This window comes from Pleurodeles waltl, chromosome 6, assembly GCF_031143425.1.
Source record: "Pleurodeles waltl isolate 20211129_DDA chromosome 6, aPleWal1.hap1.20221129, whole genome shotgun sequence".
Classification (NCBI taxonomy): Eukaryota; Metazoa; Chordata; class Amphibia; order Caudata; family Salamandridae; genus Pleurodeles; species Pleurodeles waltl.
In genome coordinates, this window is record NC_090445.1 from 65,367,394 (window position 1) to 65,390,266 (window position 22,873).

The 22,873-nt window shown below is 48.1% G+C and overlaps 1 protein-coding gene across 1 annotated transcript in view; it reads right to left on the reverse strand.

Moving 5' to 3' along the window:
- The window catches only part of LOC138299200 (carbohydrate sulfotransferase 5-like), a 114,705-nt gene that overhangs the window by 23,279 nt on the left and 68,553 nt on the right, over positions 1 to 22,873 (reverse strand). The gene's annotated exons all lie outside the window — the stretch shown is intronic.

The following is a 22,873-nucleotide window of genomic DNA, read 5'->3' on the forward strand; positions in this document are numbered from 1 at the left end:
GCGAGATCTCAGGGCCCTCTTGCGGGGTGGTTCTTCTCCTGCAGGAGGTGGGGGTCTGGTGGGCTGCTGCTGTGCGGGGGCCTCCTGTCCACTAGCGCCGGCGGAGGTGGATGGCTGTTCTTGGTCCAGGCTAGTGGCAGGGGCCCTTGGGTGTTGTTCAGTGTCCGCCCTGCTGTTTACGAGGTCCTGCAGCAGCCCTACCATGGTAACCAGGGTGGTGTTGATGGCTCTGATGTCCTCCCTGTACCCCCGATAGTGTTCCTCCTGCAGCACCTGGATCTCCTGGAACCGGGCCAGTACCGTCGCCATCGTCTCCTGGGAGCGGTTGTATGCTCCCATGATGGTGGTGAGGACCTCGTGGAGAGTGGGTTCCCTGGGCCTCTCCTCCCCCCCCTGTCGCACAGCTGCCCGCCGAGTTGCCCTGTTTCCCTGGGCCTCTGCCCCCTGGCCGGTGTGCCCACTACCACTGCCCCCAGGTCCCTGTTGTTGTTGGGGTGGTGGGTTATCCTGGGTGCCCTGTAGTGGTAGACACACCGCAGATTGACGCGCCCTGGAGACAGAGGCATGGGCCCGCTGGGTGGGAGCTGTGCTGGTGTTCCCAGAGGGGTTAGGGTCTATAGTGGCCTGTGCCTGTGTGACGGGAACCGACTGTCCAGAGGTCCCCGATGGTCCGGGCTGGTCATCGGTGTCCAGATCGACAGAGCTGCTGTCATCGCTGACGGCCTCTTGGGTGGGGGGTGTGGATAATTCTGGCCCCTCCGCCGCGGTGTGTTGACGGTCGGGTCCTGCAGGGGTATAGAGGTATGGTTATAGTTTCAATGTGTGGCATATGGGTGTATCTGTGGGTTCCCGTGTCCCCAAGTGCTGGCATTCGTGTGTGGGGGCTTTGGTGAGGGTGGCTTGTGGGGGGGATGTGTATATGCATTGGGCATGCTTTGGTGATGGGTGTCCATGCTTAGTGGACGCATGCAGGCCTAGGTTTTGGGATGTGTGGGTTGTGATGGTGAGACATTGGCGGGGAATAGGTGTGCTGGGGGTGGGGGTGAGGATGGTGGTGGGGGTGAGGATGGTGGTGGGGGTGAGGATGGTGGTGGGGGTGAGGGTGGGGGTGAGGATGGGGGTGGGGGTGAGGGTGGGGTTCGAGGATGGGGGTGAGGGTTGGGGTCTGATTTGGCATGCAGGTGGGGGGGAAGCAGTATTGAAGCTTCAACTTACCAGTATCCATTCCTCCGCCGACTCCTGCGAGGCCGTCAGGATGCAGGATGTTCAAGACTTCCTCCTCCCATGATGTGAATTGTGGGGGTTGAGGTGGGGGTCCTCCGCCAGTCTTCTGCACGGCGATGTTGTGCCTGGATACCATGGAACACACCTTCCCCCGTAGGTCGTTCCATCGCTTCCTGATGTCTTCCCGATTTCTGGGGTGCTGTCCCACTGCGTTCACCCTGTCGACAATCCTCTGCCATAGCTCCGTCCTCCGGGCAATGCTGGTGTATTGTATCTGTGTGCCGAACAGCTGGGGCTCTACCCGAACGATTTCCTCCACCATGACCCTGAGTTCTTCGTCTGTGAAGCGGGGTTGTCTTTGGGGTGCCATGGGGTGGTGTGTATGATGTGTGGGGTGGAGTATGTGTATTTAAGTGAGTTGAGTGTGGTGGTGTGGGTTGTTTTGTGTGTGGATAGTGTGTGGGTGATGGTGTTGAGTGGCTGTGGCTGTTATGTTTTGGATGCTGGTGTCTTGCTCTTGTCTTCTTTACGAATTTTTAAGCGTAGGGGTTTGTGGGTGATGTGGGTGGGTGTTTTATATTGTATTGTGTGTGTGGGAGTGGTGTGTGTATGTGTATCAGGTGTGTGCGATTCAAATCGTCCAATGTGGGTGAGTTTTGTTCGTTTGTGTGTATTCTGACCGCGCCGGTGTGTCCCACCAATGGAATACCGCGTTTGAATGACCGCCGCGTGGATTCGTGGGTCGTAATGGCATGGGCGTATTTCTGTTGGCGTGGCGGTGGAGGTTTGGTCACCTCCACCTTTCCGCCGACCGCTGGTCTGGCGGTCTGTTGTGGCGGTCGGATTTTCGGAGGTTTGCCTTCTGCGGGTCAGAATGACCGTGGCGGGTTTCCGCGACCGCGGCGGGATTATGGAGGATTTCTGACCGGCGGTAGGCGCCTTTTACCGCCGAGGTCAGAATGACCACCTTAGTGTGTGGGCACCCTGGCACTAGCCAAGGTGCCCCCACATCGTTCAGGGCAAATTTCACGGACTTTGTGAGTGCGGGGACACCATTTCACGCGTGCACTATACATAGGTCACTACCTATGTATGGTGTCACAATGGTAACTCCGAACACGGCCGTGTAACATGTCTAAGATCATGGAATTGTCACCCCAATGCCATTCTGGCATTGGGGAGACAATTCCATGATCCCCTGAGTCTCTAGCACAGACCCAGGTACTGACAAACTGCCTTTCCCGGGGTTTCACTGCAGCTGCTGCTGTTGCCAACCCCTCAGACAGGTTTCTGCCCTCCTGGGGTCCAGCCAGGCTAGGCCTAGGAAGGCAGAACAAAGGACTTCCTCAGAGAGAGGGTGTTACATCCTCTCCCTGTGGAAAAAGGTGTCAGGGCTGGGGAGGAGTACCCTCCCCCGGCCTCTGGAAATGCTTTGATGGGCACAGATGGTGCCCATCTCTCCATAAGCCAGTCTACACCTGTTCAGGGATCCCCCAGCCCTGCTCTGGACAAAGGAAAGGGGAGCGACCACTCCCCTGACCTGCACCTCCCAGGGGAGGTGCCCAGAGCTCCTCCAGTGTGCTCCAGACCTCTGCCATCTTGGAAACAGAGGTTTTGCTGGCACACTGGACTGCTCTGAGTGGCCAGTGCCAGGAGGTGACGTCAGAGACTCCTTCTGATAGGCTCTTACCTGTGTTATTAGCCTATCCTCCTTCCTAGGTAGCCAAACCTCCTTTTCTGGCTATTTAGGGTCTCTGCTTTGGGGAATTCTTCAGATACCGAATGCAAGAGCTCACCAGAGTTCCTCTGCATTTCTCTCTTCACCTTCTGCCAAAGGATCGACCGCTGGCTGCTCAGGACGCCTGCAAAACCGCAACAAAGTAGCAAAGACGACTACTGCAACCTTGTATCGCTTCATCCTGCCGGCTTTCTCGCCTGTTTCCTGGTGGTGCATGCTCTGGGGTAGCCTGCCTCCTTCTTGCACCAGGAGCTCTGAAGAAATCTCCCGTGGGTCGACGGAATCTTCCCCCTGCAACCGCAGGCAACAAAAGACTACATCACCGGTCCTCTGGGTCCCCTATCAGCAAGACGAGCGTGGTCCCTGGAACTCAGCAACTCTGTCCAAGTGACTCCCACAGTCCAGTGACTCTTCAGTCCAAGTTTGGTGGAGGTAAGTCCTTGCCTCCCCACGCTAGACTGCATTGCTGGGTACCATGTGATTTGCAGTTGCTCTGGCTCCTGTGCACTCTTCCAGGATTTCCTTCATGCACAGCCAAGCCTGGGTCCCCGACACTCTAACCTGCAGTGCACAACCTTCTGAGTTGTTCTCCGGCGTCGTGGGACTCCCTTTTGTGTCTTCGGGTGGACTCCGGTTCACTCCTCTTCCAAGTGCCTGTTCCAGTACTTCTGCGGTGCTGTCTGCTTCTGTGAGGGCTCCCTGACTTGCTGGGCGCCCCTCTGTCTCCTCATCCAATTGGCGACATCCTGGTCCCTTCTGGGCCACAGCACCATCCAAAAACCCTAACTGCAAACAAGCCTTGCAGCTAGCAAGGCTTGTTTGCGGTCTTTCTGCGTGGGAACACCTCTGCATGCTTCTTCACATCGTGGGACATCCATCCTCCAAAGGGGAAGTTTCTAGCCCTCTTCGTTCTTGCAGAATCCACAGCTTCTACCATCCGGTGGCAGCTTCCTTGCACCCTCAGCTGGCATTTCCTGGGCATCTGCCCACTCTCGACATTGTCGCGACTCTTGGACTTGGTTCCCTTGTTTCACAGGTACTCCGGTCCGGAAACCCACTGTTGTTGCTTTGCTGGTGTTGGTCTTCCTTGCAGAAACCCCCAATCACGACTTCTGTGCTCTCTGGGGGTTATAGGTGCACTTTACACCTACTTTTCAGGGTCTTGGGGTGGGCTATTTTTCTAACCCTCACTGTTTTCTTACAGTCCCAGCGACCCTCTACAAGCTCACATAGGTTTGGGGTCCATTCGTGGTTCGCATTCCACTTTTGGAGTATATGGTTTGTGTTGCCCCTATACCTATGTGCTCCTACTGCAATCTATTGTAACTTTACATTGCTTGCATTACTTCCTTTTGCTATTACTGCATATTTTTGGTATTGTGTACATATATCTTGTGTATATTTGGCATCCTCATATTGAGGGTACTCACTGAGATACTTTTGGCATATTGTCATAAAAATAAAGTACCTTTATCTTTAGTATATCTGTGTATTGTATTTTGTTATGATATTGTGCATAGGACACCAGTGGTATAGTAGGAGCTTTGCATGTCTCCTAGTTCAGCCTAAGCTGCTCTGCTATAGCTACCTTCTATCAGTCTAAGCTGCTAGAAACACCTCTTCTACACTAATAAGGGATAACTGGACCTGGTACAGAGTGTAAGTACCTCTTGGAACCCACTACAAGCCAGGCCAGCCTCCTACACATAGGCAGTGATACGGGAGAGAACTGTACAATTAGCAGCTGATTGGAATCTGACAGTAGGCTTTGTTTATTTTGCTGCTCTCAGCTGTGGATCTCTCTGGTGACAAATATCAAAGTCTCAGTGGACAGGACAATTTTGGGGTCATCTAAACTGTTGAGGTCTTGAGGAAGAGGCATCATTTCTGTCATATTGACATCAGTAAGGCTACCAGCTTGAAAATTAGCAGCAATTGAAAGAATCTTGTGCTACAGAACTACTCCTCCCTCTTGGTGGAATTGTGGTATTCCAGGCTGGATGGAGTTACCAAGGAGGCTCAGTAAGCAGTAATCCCAAACTGGATCTGAGGCAAAAAGCCATCTACTCCTCTAATATCAATCTGCTGCCAGCAATCATTCAGCCATGGATGGGATCTGGCGATGCATTCACCAATGTAAAATGTTGTTCAACTTTAAGTGGATCTTGTCTCCAGCATAGGTGACCAATCTGCTGTTGAGCAACTTGACGCATGATCCCAGTGAGCACCTGCCAAAGCCTTGTGACAAAAGCCTTCTGCACAGTGCCACATGCCAAATGTGCTAGAAATGTTTAACTCAGAAGCAGTGTTATAATTATCTTTGTGATGTGATCTTGGAAGCCGAGAATGCCTACATTGATAGGAGCAAGCCTGCATATAAACAATGTTACATGTACCTTCCTATCTGCCCCTGATGAGAACATGTACCATATAAAACAGTAAAATGTCTTAAGACAAGCGATGTAGTGCTCTCATCTGGTGTGAGAAAGTGTATTTATTATTTGAGTTGGGTGGCCGTCCACCTCAAGGAATAATGACAGTAACATATCAGTGTGAACCCCAAAGTTACTAAATTAAACTGAGCTCAAACCCCTAGTATCTAAGGCACAGAACGGAGAGGTCTAACTTAGGCAATGTTTAAAGTATTTATGCAGTACTGAAACAGTAATAAAGTCAACACACCAAACAGTACAAATCCCAAACCAATTAGAAAAATAGAATACATTTTAATTAACATAATGACATCAAAACAATAAACTCCAGTGAGGAAAAGTGGAGATATGAGTTTCTATAGGTTTAAGTAGAAATAGCACCAAAAAAACAAAGCGCCAATGAGTCTATAGGAAGAGGTATATTGGGACCTAAGTGTGAGTTGAGGCCGAATGTGACGGAGCCCTGGTCGGATACACCAAGTGGATTGGTCCTGGTGAAAAGTCTGGAAGTCAAAACGTTTGAAAAAGTTTTTAAGTCCCAGTTCAGAAAGGGACTTTGTCACTTTTATGGAGAACAATATTGAGATTTCTTCTAAATCTCAAAGCAGAATGGGACTTTGACTCTATTTGAAGAGAAAAGTCCTACCCGAGAAGGTCTCCCCTGAAAGTAACAACACAGAATGGAACTTTGTGTTTTTTTAAGATAGTAGGAGCATTGAGCGAAGTGAAATAAAGCTGAAATATAATCAGATGCCATGGACCTGCCAGTCAGATACTTTTTAGTGCAGGTCCTGCTGCAGCTCAGGAGGAAAAGTTTTCAAAAGTTTCCAAACTTTCTTTGTGTGTTCAAACAAACACAGGAGTACACTTCTAAGGCCCCCAGGATTTCAGAACGCACTTAGAGACTCTCAGGGTATCAGGTTAATGCCAACAAGCAAAGTCCAGCCTTGTCAATTTGCTACTGGTCAGCTAGGCACTACAAGGAAAGGGGTCTTGCAGCATGTTGTGTCTCTGTAGCCTCACAAAAGGTTAGCCAACAGACCCTTGCCCCTTCTTTTCCCTGGGTATAGGAGGGAGCAGGTCCACGCCCTTTATTGCTGCCCACTGGTAACAGATAACATGTCCAGTCCTCTTCTGATCTTCTGTAGGTCCAGAACGTGCTCTAAGTAGGGTGCATTGAGGTGCCACATGTATGCCTGGCACCAGTTAGTGGGTGGGGGTGACTAGGGACTCCACTCCCTAACCAATGAGGTAAGAGTTCCTGGGGCAACCATACCTACTTTTCACTTTTTCCTACTGCAAACAATCTCAAACTTTGAGAGTGACGATTACTCTCAAATTTCAAGATGGAGAAATCATTCTTCTCATGTGCAAAGTCTGCGTGTCCACCCAGAAGTGTGGTCATAGTAATGAGCATTCCACTCCTCTACGATCACTCAAAACTTGTTTTGGGGTTAGTGTGCCTTCCACAGGTTAGGCACCAGCCTCACAAAGGCTTGGCCTTTCCAGACATCACCTAACATGTGCTTGTTACAGAGCCGGCCTATTTGAAGTTAATAAATCTACTGGGTCCACCCTGACTGGTTTTGCTGGAAGGGGAAGAAAGCAACTCTCCACACCCAGGTCAGTTTTACTGCTCTGGTATCAGTTTTCTTACCACTTTTATGCCTCATGCAGGCAAAGTAAAGGCTGGACAGTGGTTGGAGACTCAATGCAAATAAACCTTGAGTGGATTATTTTAAAAGTTACATTTCCACTACAATCAAGAAAAATCCAACTTCACTATTATATTGAAGTTGTATAAGTATAAAAATAAGTCTTTGAATAGAGTGTGGAGCTGTAGCCTAAATGTTATACATTAAAGTGTATAATCTCTACTTGAATTTTTCTATGTGAAAGCCAGTGACAATGTAGTTTTGGGTTTAGTCACAGAGGGGACATGACATTTCTAACACCATTCATGTTACACTTTTAAATAGTATGCACCCTGCCTTGTGGATAGAAAGGTGAGATTAGGGGTGATATTTAATATTTAAAATCAAATGTTCCTACCTGTTAGATTTTGACAAGTCTGCGCAGCAGGGTTCCAGTTGCTGCTGTCAGGCTACCTAGAGTAGGTCTAAAGCCATGTTTTCACTGCCACTATAGTGGATGGCACGATAGGTGCTGCGGTCCACAATTGTTATTAACCTTTCCATGTCAGGGGTGTATACCCGCCTGTTAGAAATGGGGTTTCTAGTTGGCTAGGCTATGCACCTCAGCCAGGCAGAACTTACCCACTCTAGTCAGGGCAAGGGAGCTACACATCCAAGATAACCCCTGCTCACCCCCTTGGTAGCTTGGCACGAGCAGTCAGGCTTAACCTGGAGGCAATGTGTAAAGCGTCTGCACAACACACACAACATATGTGATGCAATATCGCCACCACAAAGGAAACACAACACCAGATTATATGAAAATATACTGTATTGTACACAATGTAATTATTAGACCAAACATCACATATCAGTACTATCCTGCTACCTTAGCAGTTGTCAGAACGTTACACATTAGTTACTCTGCAACCTAGCAGTAGTCACAAATTACACACAGGTTACTCAGTATTCTGCAACATAAGCAGTAGTCAGGAAAACACGTTATTACATCACAGCACTTGTCATAAGTATATCATAAAATGCCCATAGTAGGAACATTAGAAAACATATGGCAAGTTAGAAAAACATATTAGCAAGCATGTCCATAAAAGGAACATTTGCATACAAATATGTAAAAACATCAAACGCAGGTAGGTAATATATGAATCAAACAGAAGTCTGTAGAAAGAAATTTGGATTGCAACTATATTGGTCCTTTAAACAGTACCTGGTTGGATGAAGGCACCTCCAGTGCCTAGAAGGCGAACAATGGGGCCCCCGGCACTCCTATGCGCAAAACGGGGGCCTCCCTTATACTCTGGGATCAGAGGAGGGCGACATGCACCTCCTCTCTTTTATAGACAGGTCCCTCCAGGGACCGTGATTACTGGGGGCCCCCCAGGGCCTCAACCGGTCCTCACAAGGGGGGCCTAAGCCAGCAAAAACAACTTAGGGCAGGAGGGGGGAACCACGCACCCCCTCCGGTTTAATGAGAGGCCCCTCCCGGCACCAGCGATCTCTGGGGCCCCCCCGGGCCTCCAATGGCCCTTCCACCAATGGGGGGGGCACAATAAGGCCTGTTTTACCTAACAGCAGAAAAGGAGTGTCCTAACGCAGAGGCCAGGGGGAAGGGGGCACTCCCCGCGCCTTCCTCTGGTCCTGCCGTGAAGCCCGAGCAGACACTCGCCTGCACCCGATGCGGTGCGCGAGTGTTCTTCCAGCTTCCCGGGTTGCTGCGGTGATCTTATTTAAAGGGGCACAATGCAGCAAGGAGCCTACGAGCTCCCAAGTCTCCATAAGCGCACTGCAATCAGTGCTATGGCAGCCGCAACCACGGAGAAGCACCCCTCGTGAAGAAATGGATGCAGGGGTCAGGGGCCACAGCACCCTGCCCCTGGGGAGCAGAATCTTAAGACAAGGTCCTCAGGTGGAGGGCCCAGCTACAGGCCAGCACAAGGGAAAGGCAGCAAGTGGCAAGTCCTTCACAGTGACCAGGCAGGTCACAGGTCAGCACAGCAGCAGCAGTCCATGGCGGTTCCTGGTGAGTCCTTTCAGCCTTTGGTGTCCAGTTCCAAGATGATTCCAAGAGTCTCCAAATTGTGGGGAAAATTCCCCTGTACTTATAGTCAGTTCTTACAGTGTTTTACAATGGTAGGGAGAGGAGGTTCCAGCCAGTTGCAACTGGTTCTGGGAGTGCCCCCTCTCTCCTTTCAGCACAGGCTCCAAACATCAGTGGGGGGTTAACGACCCTATTGTGTGTAGCCAGGGCACAATCTTTACAAATGCAGGTGTGCCCCGCCTCTCCCTTCTCTCAGCCCAGGAAGACTATTCAGTATGCAGATTGTAGGAGGCTGGACTGGCTTGTAGTGAGTACCAAGGGGTACTTGCACCTTGCACCAGGCCCAGTTATCCCTTATTAGTGTATAGGGTGTCTAGCAGCTTAGGCTGATAGATAATGGTAGCTTAGCAGAGCAGCTTAGGCTGAACTAGGAGACGTGTGAAGCTACTACAGTACCACAAGTGTCACTTGCACAATATCATAAAAAACACAATACACAGATATACTAAAAATAAAGGTACTTTATTTTTATGACAATATGCCAAAGTATCTCAGTGAGTACCCTCAGTATGAGGATAGCAATTATACACAAGTTATATGTACACAATACCAAAAATATGCAGTATAGTCTTAGAAAACAGTGCAAACAATGTATAGTTACAATAGGATACAATGGGGACACATAGGGATAGGGGCAACACAAACCATATACTCCAAAAGTGGAATGGGAACCACGAATGGACCCCAAACCTATGTGACCTTGTAGAGGGTCGCTGGGACTATTAGAAAATAGTGAGAGTTAGAAAATTAGCCCTCCCCAAGACCCTGAAAAGTGAGTGCAAAGTGCACTGAAGTTCCCCAAAAGACAAAGAAGTCGTGATAGAGGAATAATGCAGGAAAGACACCAACCAACAATGCAACAAATGTGGATTTCCAATCTGGGGTACCTGTGGAACAAGGGGACCAAGTCCAAAAGTCACAAGCAAGTCGGAGATGGGCAGATGCCCAGGAAATGCCAGCTGCGGGTGCAAAGAAGCTTCTACTGGACAGAAGAAGCTGCGGTTTCTGCAGGAACGAAAAAGGCTAGAGACATCCCCTTTGGTGGACGATCCCTCTCGCCGTGGAGAGTCGTGCAGAAGTGTTTTCCCGCCGAAAGAACGCCAACAAGCCTTGCTAGCTGCAAATCGTGCGGTTAGCGTTTTCGGACGCTGCTGAGGCCCACGAGGGACCAGGAGGTCGCAAATTGGACCAGGAGAGAGAGGGGACGTCGAGCAAGACAAGGAGCCCTCTCTGAAGCAGGTAGCACCCAGAGAAGTGCCAGAAACAGGCACTACGAGGATGTGTGAAACGGTGCTCGCCGAAGTTGCACAAAGGAGTCCCACGTCGCCGGAGACCAACTTAGAAAGTCATGCAATGCAGGTTAGAGTGCCGTGGACCCAGGCTTGGCTGTGCACAAAGGATTTCCACCGGAAGTGCACAGGGGCCGGAGTAGCTGCAAAAGTCGCGATTCCCAGCAATGCAGTCTAGCGAGGTGAGGCAAGGACTTACCTCCACCAAACTTGGACTGAAGAGTCACTGGACTGTGGGGGTCACTTGGACAGAGTTGCTGGATTCGAGGGACCTCGCTCGTCGTGCTGAGAGGAGACCCAAGGGACCGGTAATGCAGCTTTTTGGTGCCTGCGGTTGCAGGGGGAAGATTCCGTCGACCCACGGGAGATTTCTTCGGAGCTTCTGGTGCAGAGAGGAGGCAGGCTACCCCCACAGCATGCACAAGCAGGAAAACAGTCGAGAAGGCGGCAGGATCAGCGTTACAGAGTTGCAGTAGTCGTCTTTGCTACTATGTTGCAGTTTTGCAGGCTTCCAGCGCGGTCAGCAGTCGATTCCTTGGCAGAAGGTGAAGAGAGAGATGCAGAGGAACTCTGATGAGCTCTTGCATTCGTTATCTAAAGTTTCCCCAGAGACAGAGACCCTAAATAGCCAGAAAAGAGGGTTTGGCTACTTAGGAGAGAGGATAGGCTACTAACACCTGAAGGAGCCTATCAGAAGGAGTCTCTGACGTCACCTGGTGGCACTGGCCACTCAGAGCAGTCCAGTGTGCTGGCAGCACCTCTGTTTCCAAGATGGCAGAGGTCTGGAGCACACTGGAGGAGCTCTGGACACCTCCCAGGGGAGGTGCAGGTCAGGGGAGTGGTCACTCCCCTTTCCTTTGTCCAGTTTCGCGCCAGAGCAGGGGCAAAGGGGTCCCTGAACCGGTGTAGAATGGCTTATGCAGAATTGGGCACATCTGTGCCCAAGAAAGCATTTCCAGAGGCTGGGCGAGGCTACTCCTCCCCTGCCTTCACACCATTTTCCAAAGGGAGAGGGTGTAACACCATCTCTCAGAGGAAGTCCTTTGTTCTGCCATCCTGGGACAAGCCTGGCTTGACCCCAGGGGGGCAGAAACCTGTCTGAGGGGTTGGCAGCAGCAGCAGCTGCAGTGAAACCCCAGGAAAGGCAGTTTGGCAGTACCAGGGTCTGTGCTACAGACCACTGGGATCATGGAATTGTACCAATAATGCCAGGATGGCATAGAGGGGGCAATTCCATGATCTTAGAAATGTTACATGGCCATATTCGGAGTTACCATTGTGAAGCTACATATAGGTAGTGACCTATATGTAGTGCACGCGTGTAATGGTGTCCCCGCACTCACAAAGTTCAGGGAATTGGCCCTGAACAATGTGGGGGCACCTTGGCTAGTGCCTGGGTGCCCTCACACTAAGTAACTTTGCACCTAACCTTTACCAGGTAAAGGTTAGACATATAGGTGACTTATAAGTTACTTAAGTGCAGTGTAAAATGGCTGTGAAATAACGTGGACGTTATTTCACTCAGGCTGCAGTGGCAGGCCTGTGTAAGAATTGTCAGAGCTCCCTATGGGTGGCAAAAGAAATGCTGCAGCCCATAGGGATCTCCTGGAACCCCAATACCCTAGGTACCTTAGTACCATATACTAGGGAATTATAAGGGTGTTCCAGTATGCCAATGTAAATTGGTAAAATTGGTCACTAGCCTGTTAGTGACAATTTGAAAAGAAATGAGAGAGCATAACCACTGAGGTTCTGGTTAGCAGAGCCTCAGTGAGACAGTTGGGCATCACACAGGGAACACATACCTATAGGTCACAAACTTATGAGCACTGGGGTCCTGACTAGCAGGGTCCCAGTGACACATAACAAACATACTGAAAACATAGGGTTTTCACTATGAGCACTGGGCCCTGGCTGGCAGGATCCCAGTGAGACAGTGAAAACACCCTGACATACACTCACAAACAGGCCTAAAGTGGGTGTAACAAGGCTAGAAAGAGGCTACTTTCTCACACAATCCCCCCCCCCAAACGAAGGACAATAAGGCTAACCTTGGCCAGTTGAGACTTTATTGTCTAAGTGGTGATAAGTAGAGAGTAGCTCTGCAATAGACTGGTTACTCCCTTTATCATCCACTATATGGTTACTTCCCTGTGGGGATGTAAACCACCCTGTTTGAAGTTTTTTAGCTAAGCAACAATGTGAAGATGTATTTTCAGAGTTTCTATCAGTAAGTTTTAGTTTAGAGCAATGGGAATTGTCCACTGAACCTATTTGTAAAGATGGAAATGCCAGACAGGGATGCTGTCTCAATAAAGCCATAGCTGGGCAAAAACTTTGTCCATATGGCTGGAAGAGAGAACAGGGATGCTGTTTCTCTTGAGTTGGAGCAGGGCAGGGATGCTGTCCTAAGTGTTGTGAGGCAGTGCAGGGTTTCTGCACTAAAGTTTCTCTGGGAGGGTTGGAGGGATGCTCCATGTTAACTAAAATGGTGCTCTTTTTCTCACCAATATTAGTTATCCCACAGAGAGGTACTTCTACCTCAGGGAGTACAGTTTTGCCAACTGATGATTCCCTTGGAACAGGTGCCACCCCAGGAGAGGTTTCTCCCACCACAGGAATGGTATCCTGCATGGTAGGGTGGTTAGGGGATACTGTGATACCCTTTTTACCTGTTGATGGAGAGGGATCCTGAGTTTTCAGGCCTTCTCTCCTTTGCTTTTTCATTTCAGTAGAAATGAGAGGGAACAATTCCTCAGGGATGCCCAGCATGGCTGCATGGGCATAAAACTCTACATCAGCCCAACCTGAGGCCTCTAGGTCATTACCTAAGAGACAGTCTACAGGTAAGCTAGGTGATACCACCACCTGCTTAGGGCCAGTAACTCCACCCCAACTAAACTGAATTATAGCTAAGGGAAGGAACTTAGTGGAGTTATGGACATCAATAATCTTATACTGTTGTCCAATGATGTGTTGTTCAGGATGCACTAGGTTTTCAGTCACCAAAGTGATACTGGCACCTGTGTCCCTGTAGGCCAAGGCCTCAACACCATTTATTGAAACTGTCTGCCTGTACTTATCCATTGTAAGGGGACAAGCAGCCAGTGTGGCAAGGCCAATGCCACTAGGTGTGACAGAAACTGTCTTGGGAGTGACTACCCCAGTTTCTACTATGGACCCATAAGTGAACCCAACTACACCCTTAACTTGACTGTTGCCAGCAGTCCCACCACTAGTACCACTACTGCTAGGGGCACTAGAGCTTGATGTATTAGTGGTGGTAGGCTCAGGGGGTTTACCTGGACAGGACTTATCCCCTGGCCTATGGCCTTTGTTTTTACACACAAAGCACCAAGGCTTTTTAATGTGTGTGGGTTGAGAAGAAGAGGAAGAATTTGTTTTATCCCCACCCTCTAAAGAGTGTTTAAGATTTGAAGAAGGATCTTTGGTTTTACCCTTATCCCCATGCTTATCTTGAGATTTTTCACCATCTTTCTTCTTATTGCCATCTTTGTCACCCCCTGTATGAACTTTTCTGTTCACCCTTGTTCTGACCCATTTGTCTGCCTTCTTTCCCAATTCTTGGGGAGAGGTCAGATCAGAGTCTACCAGGTACTGGTGCAACAAATCAGACACACGATTATTAAGAATATGCTCTCTCAGGATCAAGTTATACAGGCTTTCAAAATCAGTAACTTTACTGCCATTTAACTACCCCTCCAAGGCCTTCACTGAATGGTCAACAAAATCAACCCAGTCTTGTGAAGACTCCTTTTTGGTCTCTCTGAACTTTATCCTGTATTGTTCAGTGGTTAAGCCATAACCATCCAGGAGTGCATTCTTAAGAACTGTAAAATTATTGGCATCACTTTCTTTCACAGTAAGGAGCCTATCCCTACCTTTTCCACTAAATGATAGCCATAGGATAGCAGCCCACTGCCTTTGAGGGACATCCTGTACAACACAGGCCCTCTCAAGTGCAGCAAACCACTTGTTAATGTCATCCCCCTCCTTATAAGGGGGAACTATCTTGTGCAGATTCCTGGAATCATGCTCTTTTACAGGATGACTATGGGGAATACTGCTGCTGCCACCATGGGTATCTAAACCCAACTTCTGTCTTTCGTTCTCTAGTTCAAAAGACTGTCTATCCAAATCCAGCTGTTGCTTTTTAAGCTTCAGTCTGGTTTGTTCCACTCTCAACTTGTTGAGTTCCCTTTCTAACATTCTGTCATCAGGGTTGGTGGGAGGGACATTCTTAGACACAGAAGAATGAACAGAAGGAGACCTGTCCCTTACAGAAGCCACCCTAACAGCTTGGCTAACAGAAACATCACTACCACTGTGGTGAGAATAAATGCTCTTGCTATGATGTGAGACAACACTATTTGTATGGTGAGAATAAATGCTTTTGCTATGATGTGAGACAACACTATTTGTATGGTGTGGCTCTTCATCATTACCAACTATGCTAGACTGTCTAGTAATGGGCAGGCTAGGGAGTTTCTTTCCTGAATCTTTTCCTGGGGTAGTCCCTGGATCAGATTGGGAACCATTTGCTACTTTTTCACCAGATGTGGCCCCTATGGCCTTATCTTGTTCTCTACGCATGTTAAGCAACAATTCCAAGGAAGGATTCTTCCCTACACTCAAACCTCTCTCTATGCAGAGACTCCTTGCTCCTTTCCAGCTAAGGTGATCATATGCAAGTTTGGACAGATCAACATTTTGGCCTGTGCCAGACATTTTTAGAGAGAGTTAAAGTGATAGAAAAAGAGAAAAAAGTTTTCAGAACTTTTTAGAAAGACAGAAAAAAACTTTTTAAACTTTTAAGAACTTTTTGAAAGTTTAGAACTACTTTTCAGCACTTTAGAAAAGAGTGAAAAGAGGAAATGCAAAACTTTTTAGCAATGTGTACACACACTGAACTTGTTGTGTATATTTTTCTCTTATGAAAAGTACAATGACAAGAGTGGTAAGTAGTCTCAAAGCACTTATCCCACCGCTGCACAACCAATGTAGGAGGCTGGACTGGCTTGTAGTGAGTACCAAGGGGTACTTGCACCTTGCACCAGGCCCAGTTATCCCTTATTAGTGTATAGGGTGTCTAGCAGCTTAGGCTGATACATAATGGTAGCTTAGCAGAGCAGCTTAGGCTGAACAAGGAGACGTGTGAAGCTACTACAGTACCACAAGTGTCACTTGCACAATATCATAAGAAAACACAATACACAGATATACTAAAAATAAAGGTACTTTATTTTTATGACAATATGCCAAAGTATCTCAGTGAGTACCCTCAGTATGAGGATAGCAATTATACACAAGTTATATGTACACAATAACAAAAATATGCAGTATAGTCTTAGAAAACAGTGCAAACAATGTATAGTTACAATAGGATGCAATGGGGACACATAGGGATAGGGGCAACACAAACCATATACTCCAAAAGTGGAATGGGAACCACGAATGGACCCCAAACCTATGTGACCTTGTAGAGGGTCGCTGGGACTATTAGAAAATAGTGAGAGTTAGAAAATTAGCCCTCCCCAAGACCCTGAAAAGTGAGTGCAAAGTGCACTGAAGTTCCCCAAAAGACAAAGAAGTCGTGATAGAGGAATAATGCAGGAAAGACACCAACCAACAATGCAACAACTGTGGATTTCCAATCTGGGGTACCTGTGGAACAAGGGGACAAAGTCCAAAAGTCACAAGCAAGTCGGAGATGGGCAGATGCCCAGGAAATGCCAGCTGCGGGTGCAAAGAAGCTTCTACTGGACAGAAGAAGCTGCGGTTTCTGCAGGAACAAAAAGGGCTAGAGACTTCCCCTTTGGTGGACGGATCCCGCTCGCCGTGGAGAGTCGTGCAGAAGTGTTTTCCCGTCGAAAGAACGCCAACAAGCCTTGCTAGCTGCAAATCGTGCGGTTAGCGTTTTCGGATGCTGCTGAGGCCCAGGAGGGACCAGGAGGTCGCAAATTGGACGAGGAGAGAGAGGGGATGTCAAGCAAGACAAGGAGCCCTCTCTGAAGCAGGTAGCACCCAGAGAAGTGCCAGAAACAGGCACTACAAGGATGCGTGAAACGGTGCTCGCCGAAGTTGCACAAAGGAGTCCCACGTCGCCGGAGACCAACTTAGAAAGTCGTGCAATGCAGGTTAGAGTGCTGTGGACCCAGGCTTGGCTGTGAACAAAGGATTTCCGCCGGAAGTGCACAGGGGCCGGAGTAGCTGCAAAAGTCGTGGTTCCCAGCAATGCAGTCTAGCGAGGTGAGGCAAGGACTTACCTCCACCAAACTTGGACTGAAGAGTCACTGGACTGTGGGGGTCACTTGGACAGAGTTGCTGGATTCGAGGGACCTCGCTCGTCGTGCTGAGAGGAGACCCAAGGGACCGGTAATGCAGCTTTTTGGTGCCTGCGGTTGCAGGGGGAAGATTCCGTCGACCCACGGGAGATTTCTTCGGAGCTTCTGGTGCAGAGAGGAGGCAGGCTACCCCCACAGCATGCACAAGCAGGAAAACAGTCGAGAAGGCGGCAGGATCAGCGTTACAGAGTTGCAGTAGTCGTCTTTGCTACTATGTTGCAGTTTTGCAGGCTTCCAGCGCAGTCAGCAGTCGATTCCTTGGCAGAAGGTGAAGAGAGAGATGCAGAGGAACTCTGATGAGCTCTTGCATTCGTTATCTAAAGTTTCCCCAGAGACAGAGACCCTAAATAGCCAGAAAAGAGGGTTTGGCTACTTAGGAGAGAGGATAGGCTACTAACACCTGAAGGAGCCTATCAGAAGGAGTCTCTGACGTCACCTGGTGGCACTGGCCACTCAGAGCAGTCCAGTGTGCTGGCAGCACCTCTGTTTCCAAGATGGCAGAGGTCTGGAGCACACTGGAGGAGCTCTGGACACCTCCCAGGGGAGGTGCAGGTCAGGGGAGTGGTCACTCCCCTTTCCTTTGTCCAGTTTCGCGCCAGAGCAGGGGCTAAGGGGTCCCTGAACCGGTGTAGAATGGCTTATGCAGAATTGGGCACATCTGTGCCCAAGAAAGCATTTCCAGAGGCTGGGCGAGGCTACTCCTCCCCTGCCTTCACACCATTTTCCAAAGGGAGAGGGTGTAACACCCTCTCTCAGAGGAAGTCCTTTGTTCTGCCATCCTGGGACAAGCCTGGCTTGACCCCAGGGGGGGCAGAAACCTGTCTGAGGGGTTGGCAGCAGCAGCAGCTGCAGTGAAACCCCAGGAAAGGCAGTTTGGCAGTACCAGGGTCTGTGCTACAGACCACTGGGATCATGGAATCGTACCAATAATGCCAGGATGGCATAGAGGGGGCAATTCCATGATCTTAGAAATGTTACATGGCCATATTCGGAGTTACCATTGTGAAGCTACATATAGGTAGTGACCTATATGTAGTGCACGCGTGTAATGGTGTCCCCGCACTCACAAAGTTCAGGGAATTGGCCCTGAACAATGTGGGGGCACCTTGGCTAGTGCCTGGGTGCCCTCACACTAAGTAACTTTGCACCTAACCTTTACCAGGTAAAGGTTAGACATATAGGTGACTTATAAGTTACTTAAGTGCAGTGTAAAATGGCTGTGAAATAACGTGGACGTTATTTCACTCAGGCTGCAGTGGCAGGCCTGTGTAAGAATTGTCAGAGCTCCCTATGGGTGGCAAAAGAAATGCTGCAGCCCATAGGGATCTCCTGGAACCCCAATACCCTGGGTACCTTAGTACCATATACTAGGGAATTATAAGGGTGTTCCAGTATGCCAATGTAAATTGGTAAAATTGGTCACTAGCCTGTTAGTGACAAATTGAAAAGAAATGAGAGAGCATAACCACTGAGGTTCTGGTCAGCAGAGCCTCAGTGAGACAGTTAGGCATCACACAGGGAACACATACCTATAGGTCACAAACTTATGAGCACTGGGGTCCTGACTAGCAGGGTCCCAGTGACACATAACAAACATACTGAAAACATAGGGTTTTCACTATGAGCACTGGGCCCTGGCTGGCAGGATCCCAGTGAGACAGTGAAAACACCCTGACATACACTCACAAACAGGCCTAAAGTGGGGGTAACAAGGCTAGAAAGAGGCTGCTTTCTCACACAGATGCACCTCTGTGACACCTCCATCCTCCCTGTGTCCAGGCTGTCTGAAAAGTATGCACAAAGCCCCAACTGTCACTCTGCCCAGACGTGGATTGGAGTCAAGCTGCAAAACACCAGTCATAAGCACAGATAAATGCGCACTTTCTAGAAGTGGCATTTCTGTGATAGTAATAAAAAATACACCCACTCCAGTAAGCAGCATTTATTATCACCATCACAACCATACTAAACATGCCTACGCTACCCCTCATAAATCAGACAATACCCCTTACACATAAGGCAGGGCATTTCTAATGTAATCCTATGAGAAGGCAGCACTCACAGCAGTGAGACACCAAGTTAGGCTGTTTGTCACTACTAGGACAGGCCATGAAATATTAAACACATGTCCTGCCTTTCTACATACATGGCACCCTGCCCATAGGGCTAGCTACGGCGTACCTTAGGGGTGACTTACATGTAGTAAAAGGGGAGTTCTGGGCCGGCAAGTAAATTTAGATGCCAGGTCCCTGTGGCAGAAAACTGCCCACACAGGCCCTGCGCTAGCAGGCCTGAGACAGGTTTTGAAAGTCTACTTCAGTGGGTGGCGCAAGCAGCGCTGCAGGCCCACTAGAAGTATTTAATTTACAGGCCCTGGGTATAGAGATACCACTGTACAAGGGACTTATAGGTAAATTAAATATGCCAATTAGGTATAAGCCAATCATACCAACTTTAGATGGGAGAGCACCTGCACTTTAGCACTGGTCAGCAGTGATAAAGTGCTCAGAGTCCTAGAGCCAACAGCGAGAGGTCAGAAAAACCAGGAGGAAGGAGGCAAAAAGACTGGGGATGACCCTGTGTAAGGCAAAAAGTCCAACACCGCCCCATATACTATGACCTTATAGGAAAATTAATTGAGACAATCAGATTTATGCCAATTTCAACATGTTTAAAGGGGGACTGTTGCAAAGTTCCTTGTGCACAGTAATAAATCTGGAATCTTCAGTACAAGGTAGCTTCTTTCTTCAGTCAGTCAGTCAATTATTCTTTATACGACTATTTAAAACCTTAAAAGAAGAATATACATTGTGCATTAAAAGTATCTAAAAATATTCACAAATGCTAAAGATAATGGCAAAACAATTAAAAAGGAATCCAGAAAATCCATTCTAACAAAGGTATAAAGGGCTCCTTTTATTCCCATTAAAAATGACAAAGGCGTTAGGACTGAGGATCCATCAGGGCTAATTGTTTCTTTCTTAATCGCAAAGCCCCTGATAGAAAGCTACGTAACGTTAACACTTGTCATCATCTGTAAAAACAAAAGGGCAGGTTTAACCTGTACAAAGTCCATCCCTCTTAATAGTGGGATAATATTATTTTGTCTTAGGGCACTGTAATGATCAGAGAACATAACGGAGTGCATGGTATCTTGCGGTGAGAAGTTATCACAAGTACAAGGCATTTTGGGGGAGCTAAACAGTTCAGGGGGAGCTAAACAGTTCAGGGGGAGCTAAAAAAGTCATGACCGATCTAAAATAGTTGAGCCACAAGATGCTGTTACCTTTTTGCAGTGCTAGACAATCCTTAAGAACAATATGCTTTAAACTGAGTTCAGGATTAGTCCAAAACCTGAGCCACCTCAGCACTGGGCCCAGGGCTAGGAGTCTAGAGATGTATTCAGCTCCCAACTCGCTTTGAGCAATAAAAGAATCTGTAGGCTGGGGGACCCTTATCAGTCTTCTCAAAAACTTGTTCTCTACAACCTTCAATTCAGGCATGGGCTTGTATCTTAAAATATCACATCCGTAAGTACTAAGTACAATACATTTTAAAATATATACTTTTAGGATGGCCTGGATGGGCTAAGAGCCAAGTCTTCTAGTGAAGTCAAAAACAGCTGTGACCACTTTAGCCATGGAATTTCTCTTGACCTTCCTTACTGCGGACTAGGAGCCCCTGTCATCAAAAATCACACCCAGGTATGAAAAAGCATTAACCCTGGAGACCTCAACCCTACCCCATATCATTTCTTCAGGATCTTATTATTCTGCTTCTGGCCGATGATCATAATGTGAGATTTGGTGTAGTTGGTACTCAGATCAAGCGAGTTCATGAAGTCCACAAAGCAATCAAGGAGCCTTTTCAACCGTACCCCTGTTCTAACCAATAACACAGCATCATCCACTTATAGTAGGGTGGGAATTAAATATGAGACAATACGTGGAATATCAGTATTGGTTGCACATAAATTAGAACCCACATACAGAGTGAAAAACAATGGAGCTAAAATACAACCTTATCTGATGCCCCAATTTACAGTGAAGGATGGCGACAGGCTTCCATTCATGTTTTACCTCACTGAGGCTGATAAATCAAGATGTAAATCATGCAAAACGTTAACAATCTCACAGGCCATTCCCAGGTCCAGGAACAGGGGCCAGAGTTTTGACCTGTTTACCCTGTCAAAGGCTGATGTTAAATCCATGAACGCAAGGTGTAACATGCCTCCCTTAATTACTGTGTATTTTTCTATGATCAGATGTAAGTTGAGGCATTGATCAAGAGTGGCCATACCTGGTCTAAACTCATATTGCAGTATAGAGATAACATTGTTTTATCCAGCCAGGAGGTTAACCTAGCAAGGGTCACTCTCCCATGAGCTTGACCACCAAATCAATTAACGAAATGGGCCTGTAACACTTGGGATCTGATCTAGTACCCTTCTTAAGTACTGGAATTATTATAGATTTCATCCAAGACTCTGCGAGGCCGGACTTGCTGGCAGAGTTCAGCACATGGGTGAGGATTTTCACCCATTAAGCTGGACGGTCTTGAATAAATCTGCCAGACTCCATCAGGCCCGAGAGTCTTATCTTGAGGCATTACTGCTATTGCGTTGGCAACCTCTTCTTAGTTAAGAGTCAAGACATGAACCTCAGCAACATTAACCAGGCTGTTCGCTGGGGAGTCTAACGGCCTGCATCCCTTTTCTTTTTCCTTTGTTGAAGGGGCAGTGTAAATCTCTTTCTACAAAGGGAGACCTCAATCCAGTGAGAAAAGACCCCTAGCCTAGCAGTTGTTAGTGCCCAGGGCACCAGCTAATCAGGTTCCCTGGGTCAGGGTTATTTCCCTAAACTGTTGTGATGCATTGGACAATTGGCAACACCTTTATCTGTTACTATAAGTACCTAGTAAATGGTACCTAGGTACCCAGGGCATGAGGTACTAAGGGTAGGCCCCTGAAGGCAGCAGCACTGATTGTGCCACCCTCTAGGGCAATGCATCCATAGGCATCCAGTCCTACCATTGTAGGCTGAGTGCTCTGGTACAAACCTAAAACACAAACTCGACATGGCACACTGCCTGTGTGCCCTGTCCACTATGCACTGCATGCACAATGGATAATGCACCCCTCTGGCAGGCCTTTCCAGCCCTAAGGCAGGGTGCACTATATTTCCTGGGAGGGCATAGCTGCACGAGCAATATGCCCCCACTATGTCCTTGCCAAACCTGGGACACAGTAAGTAAACAGAGCAGCCATTTTAATACATGTGCTGGACACTGGTCAACACGAGTTTCACAGCTACATGATGGCCACTCTGAACCCTGGGTTGTTTGATATCAAACAACTCGGGATGACAAATCCAAACTGGTACCAGTATTGGATTTATTGTCAAATGTACCCAGGGGTCAACATAGAGGTGCCTCCTGCAAAGGCTAACTGATTGTTTATGTGCAGGAAGGTGTCCCTTCTTGCATTTAAATAATCTACAATGGTGATTTGGCACTTCTATGTGTGCTGCAGAATTTCTTGTAAATCTAGGGCAGGGTCAAAAGCAATGGGTGTTACAATGGAACGCCCTGTGCAACACCCATTGCACGTCCCTCTGACGCAGAAAACTGCATCAGAGGGGCCCATATTTACAAGGAGGAGTAAAACCACAAAAGGTGGCATCACACCTCCATGAAAATATGGAGCAGTGGTTAGCCCCATAGGAGCATCGCACAAAGTAACGCTCCGGGGGCAATAGAGCCTTGTAAATCTGGCCCTTAACATAGACATACTTGTGTGAAAGATATTGATGCCGAAAGCACCTGGGAAATAAATTCAAACTGAAATCTCTTCCCACTGAGCTGTTACTGTTTTGCACTACAGCTCCTCACTTACATAATGATCTCTCTTCGGTTTGTTGACAGAAATTATCCTTGACCGTTTAGCTCCATTTCTGGAGAGTTTGTTGTTTGCTTTCTACTTTTTATGTCTTCACGAGCGCCTCTCTCGTCATATTCTGCGTTTCTAACTTCATTTCAGACTCTCAGCCCAAAAGTTAGGTATCAAAAACATGA